This window comes from Vicia villosa, linkage group LG3 (genome assembly GCF_029867415.1).
Source record: "Vicia villosa cultivar HV-30 ecotype Madison, WI linkage group LG3, Vvil1.0, whole genome shotgun sequence".
In the NCBI taxonomy this organism is placed as follows: Eukaryota; Viridiplantae; Streptophyta; class Magnoliopsida; order Fabales; family Fabaceae; genus Vicia; species Vicia villosa.
Genome location: NC_081182.1, coordinates 193,474,751 through 193,480,683, shown reverse-complemented (window position 1 = coordinate 193,480,683; position 5,933 = coordinate 193,474,751). Strand labels below are relative to the sequence as shown.

General features: G+C 28.8%; 1 long non-coding RNA gene across 1 annotated transcript; it reads left to right on the top strand.

Annotated features, from left to right (window-relative positions):
* Nucleotides 1–2,699: 2,699 nt before the first annotated feature.
* On the top strand, nt 2,700–3,333 carry LOC131657060 (uncharacterized). Its single transcript, XR_009300455.1, has 3 exons — nt 2,700–2,760; nt 2,939–3,043; nt 3,214–3,333. It is a non-coding gene; the product is annotated as an uncharacterized LOC131657060 (long non-coding RNA).
* Nucleotides 3,334–5,933: the final 2,600 nt, after the last annotated feature.

The following is a 5,933-nucleotide window of genomic DNA, read 5'->3' as shown; positions in this document are numbered from 1 at the left end:
CACAGACATTTCTTCTTGCTCAACTCATGAGACGAATAAATATTAACAATGTAGTAAATATTATCCTTCCAACATGTAGATATCAATTGTCATTTCATCTGTCATCATGTCCAAACACAATTTCAGAAATTGATTCATGTTAAGACCCCACTACAACTTGTTTATCCTCTCACCAAAGTTCTCTCTAAACCTTTGTACGAGTTTATTACTTCAAAGTGGGGAATGCTTATTATCTACCTTCTCTCCTGAGGGGGGTATTTGAGGTATAGGATAAGACTAGTGGTATAAAGGCTTAGAGGATAATAATCTTTTTGAATTCCTATAGTGTATATATAGGATAGTTTTTGTTCAGTTGTATCTAACTAAGAATCAGACTGTAACAGAAATACACATAGAAAATGAAATCTTCATCTCGTTCGATTACTTTGTGCGCATGCTTACAATTTTCCGTTCACAATTCATCATAGCTGTGGTGGATTCGATATATCCTCATTTTAGTTCCTTTCGATTTAGACGGAATAACTTTTTTTGTTATATTTTATTCTAAAATAGCCAAACAATAAAATGAAATATTCATTATTCTTACACTTCATTTCACTTTGTTCCATTCCGTTCCATTTTTTATATTATAGTACCATTAAAATATTAGTTGTAACAATACATAGAGGTAATTAACTTAATGAACCTAACTTATCTTATCATATAGATGTAATTATATGTACTCTGATAAAGTCCAATTCAAAGTATAATTCTAAAAAACTTATTTTTTTTAAACGAACTCTATATTATAAACAAAAACAACTTCTAACAATTTTATTTATGTCAACTTATTCCAATTTCATAACACCATATCAGTTCATAACATTCTCAACCTTTTTATGAGATTAATAACCAAAAATTATTCAAGGAGTTTTACCATATAACAAAATCCTTACACATATATAATTCGGGGTCGGCCTTTTCCTGGGCAACCAGGCCAACAGCTTAGGCCTCTCACAATTATCATGTTTATAAATTATAAATACGAAATAAATATGTAAAAATTATCTAAATTGACCCTGAAAGAACCGTTATAGACTTGATTTTTCATTCCACTACAAAATAAAAACCACCTTCTTAGTTAACGAGCAGTTCTCTAACCTCTTTCTAAAAGGGGGTTAGGATTTGGTCCATGATCTGCGATGTACGATGTGACCCATCGCCGGAGAGATGTATAGGAGAAGGTGAAGAAGCGGAGCTTCAAGAACTGGACATCGTGGTGGGACACGTTCCCATGGAGAGGAGGTTTTCAGAGACAGAAACTTGCGCCTTAAACCATTGTGTAATTTTCTGAGTTTCTAGAATCTTGCAAAGCTAGGGAATTTTATGAGTTGTTTGGGTGTATAAGGAAGGTGATGAATGTGGCAATCTCTCATGGAACGAACAAGTTAAGGAAGAAATTCGGATTTGCAATGTTCAAAGAGGTGGAGGTTGAGAGGCTTTTGGCGTTCGCTTTGACAATGTGCTCATTATATGGAAGCTAACATACAAAGGTTCAAGCATTTCAAGGAGGCAGAGGATGGAAGGTTTGGGGGAAATTTGAAGCAGGGGTGTCGGAATACTGGTCAAGAGCCACGATAGCGAATTTCACTAAGATATTGAGTCAAGTCAATCAATGGTTTCGCTCTCAGATTTTCCACACTATAGTAGGTACAATAAGGATCTTCATCTTCTAAATAATCTCTTTATCCATTGTAACTTTCTCAAATAAGGATGAGAAAACTATGTCATACATCCTTGAGCCTTGCGCTAAAACCTCTAGTCGTTTTTCTCCATGATTCTGGAAATTGACAAAATGGACTTTAACTTTAAAAAAATGGACTTTTTTATTTTAAAATTATTTATAAAATAATTTTATAAAATATTAAAAGTTTTTTTTAATTTAATTTTTTATAAATTGAGAGATTAATTTTGACGATTAAAACATGTTTAAAACCTTACTTCTACTATCTACCCAATACTAAGAAATTGCCCAAATTGTCCATTTTGCCCTTCCCTTATAATTTTTTTACACATACAAAAGGTTAATCATGTAATTAACAAAATAAAAAATAGAACATGCCAAATGTTGTGTTCTCATTGATCAGATTTTTCAATTGTACTTGGATAAACCTTTTCCCTCTTTCTCACTCTTTGTTTTCAAGAACACAGCTTTTTTCTCTCTTTCATTTTCTCTCGTCTCTCTCTCTTTCTCTCCTTCCATCTTCTCTCTTCTTTCAACTAAAACCCTAAAAATGTCTGAACAAAAAAAGCCACAGGCTCCTATCCCCGCCGTCGCACACTCATATCGCGCCGGGACTCCAATCCCCGTCGTCACCTCTTTCTCATGCCACCACTGAATTCACTTCATCAACAAACCCTAACACTACCACCACCCTCCTTTCTCCACCATAGATTTACCCCTTTCTTCTGCAAATTTCTCTAAGTGTATCACATCCATTTACTACCCATTATTTTCATTCCTGAACATTAGAGATCTACAAATCTCAAAAAAAGAATAAACTAAAGTTGTGAGATGGTGAAGTTGCAACAATGATAGATCCGTTTAGTCGATTCTCGCAGTAGTGGAAAATAAAAAGGTTTATGGTTTAGTTTCGATTCATTACATTTTTTCTTTGTTTTTCAATTTTTTTATCCTCTTTCTGATTCTTAGTTTTTTACAGGTTTTACATTAAAGAGGAGAAATAATGGAACAGGCAGAGGGAATATTTCATCATCATTGTAAGAAAATTACCTATGTTTGTTTCATCTTTTGTTTTTTTTTTTAAATTTACCCATCTCTATTATCAATGTACCTATCATTTCTAGCATGGATCTGTGCAAGTGGAAATATCTGTGCAAGTGGAAATTTATCCATCTTTTGTTTTTTGTAATTCATGATTTCTCTCCTTTGACATAGGAAGGATGCCTTTCCTTTATTGTAACTCAAACCATCGGTGCTTGGTGCTTCTTGACGCTGCGCGACTACCTCTACCGCAAATCATCTCCTTTCCCTTTTGAATCGGTTTGCATTCGTTTTCATTTTGGTTTTCTTTTGCGTTTTAGTTATCGCTTTCGTCTTCGTTATTTGAATCCGGTTTAGGGTTTGGAAAAACTGTTTATTTCGTTTATGAATGTAGCGGTGGCCGGAACAGAAAGGATCTCTGATTTAAGAAATTTGTTCCTAACTTGCAGATCTACTATTGGTAATAATGAATATAAAGAGAAAGGAAGAGATATGTTAGAGACATGGACATGAGTTTTCTTATTTTAAGTTACTAAAAGGTTGTTAATTTATTTTTCTTATGTTTTTAGAAGTGTACTTAATGATTGACAACAATTTATTCCAGAAGACATTGCTAGAGTATAGGCATGTCTAATTTCTAACACTCTTATGTGAAGTGTTTGGCTCATGCTCATGGAAGATTATATTTTGGATGCCATGACAGTAGTGTTCAGGTATCAAGTTTTTAGAAGTGTGATGTATCCTAAATCCAACGTGATGCTATCTCAAATTGAGTATGTGATGGTATCTCAACATAATGATAATAATGTTATTGTAATATTTCAGGAGATACATTTGGCCACTGGAACTATCAGTAATATACAAAGTGTTCTAAAAGATTAATTGAGAAATCTAATCCTATACATAAAGGTATATCACACATATACTCTATAGTGGTCTATGTAAAGTTCTAAACACCTAATTCTTGCAAGAAACATCCGGTTTCATGATATGACAAATTTCAAAACCTGAAATTTTTTTTAGCTTCTTGATGTTAATTTGATTGATGTCTTACCATAGTTAACTCACTGTTTTACCCAACAACAAAATTTGCAGTCTATTTTACAAGAAATCAAGCTAATGACAAATGCATTAAGAATATTTGAAGGTAATTGGGTGTTTATATTTAATATATTGGTCTGACATGAGAGGCTACTATTGCTTTGAATATTCTGTTGTGGTTTTCATTTATGGCTTGCCAATGGCTACTATTTTTCTAGATAACTAATTGTATATTTTTAGTTATGCACTAACTGCATTATACTTTTGTACAGAGCTGCAAATACTGGTTGGGGTGAGAAGGACAATTCAAAATGGGATAAAATATTATAAGAAGTATATTGATTGAAATATCCATGGTCCTGTTGCTAAGATCCCTGGAAACCTCTATATTTTTATCTATGAATTTGGCATTTAGTTTTAGAATTTATAGGTTCAACCAATGTAAAACAAACTTTCTGTAATGATTAGATTAGAAAAACAGTTGATTTAACCAATTATTCAATGTGTTCAATTATCGATTGTTGGAATATAAGGTTTAATACTAAAATTTAATTGTTTATTTTGTTGATGTATTTTGAAAAGATTAATAAAACTGCAAGATTCATTGCATCAACTACTGTAACACTAGACTAATGAAACAAGATTGGCTTTGTCTTGAATTAGTGATTTGTATTTTAAAGATCAAAACTTTGTTTTAGACATTTTGTTATATAGCTCATCATGATATATTACTTCTTTTTTTTTTTTCTTCTATTGAGTTATAATGATTATACACTGTTTTAGAGTTAGGCCAAAACAATGTTTAAGAATTCAACTTTCTGTATCTATTATATGTTAAAAACAAACATAACCAAATAAAAAAAATTCAATCATATTATTTGGAATAAATAAAAATTAATATTTAAAATTTACAAATAAGTTAATCTTTTCTAATTTTCTATTTATATCTAAAAATTTTACATTTATATTTGTTAAATTTCAACTTTTTCCCTCACATGTTCTTTTTTTATATAGTTATTTAACATAGTTGAATTTTTATGATTATTATTCATTTATAATTAAATTATTAATTTTAAATTTACATGTTTCTAAATATAATATATACAATATTAAATAAATTTACATGTTATTAGGTTTTATTTTACGGGTCACTATCAACGAAATACATATTTTATTTATTTTTTCGAATGTTAAAATTATTTTTATTCTCTTTTTGTTTCACGGGTCAATAAAAATACTTTATTTTAGTTTAATCAATAATTAATTTAATTTAAGAGATAAAATCTTTATTTTTAAATATTATTTTTATCCCCATCTCACAATTATATTTTTTTTCTTCTTTTGTATATGATTAATTAATATAATTATGTCTATATAAATACTGTTCATTTAAAAAAAAGTTAATCTTTTCAAATCTTGCATTTATATTTAAAATTTTATATTTGTATTTGATACTGTCTAAGTGTTATGACATATTTTATTGCTATTATTTTTTTATTTCAGGATTATTATTTGGAAATTCTAAAATACTATATTTTTTTTGTTATTTATACAATATCATAATTAAATTACCCGTGCGGGAGCACGGGTCTCTTACTAGTTATTTATAAAAATATGTAACTCAAAATAACATTTTATGAAAACATTTTTTAAAAATGTTTACAAATTTAAGAAATTTTAATATCCAAAAATAATAATAGAAAATATTGAAATATTTAAAATAATTATTTACAATATTTTTTTAACAAATATTTGTGATTTTTTAAAGAAGAAGAATATACAACACCATACAAATTATTTTTAAAAATTTGAAACAAACAAATCTTATATAATTATTTAAAAAAATACCTGAAACAAACTAGAGCTAACAAACTAAATCTTATATCATTATTTTCTTTAAAAAAAACAAATTATTATAATCTTAATTTTAAAAGAGTAACAAACCAATCCTATAAAATCCGCCTAAAAGACTAAATAATAGAATAATATTTGAACTTAGTGTAACAAACTATTCCTATAAAATTAGTGTAACAAATTTTTCCTATAAAACGAGTGTAACATTTTTTTTTTATGTTACTAAAATTCTAAATAATAAATACTTTTATTCAATTTTATAAACGAATTTTTG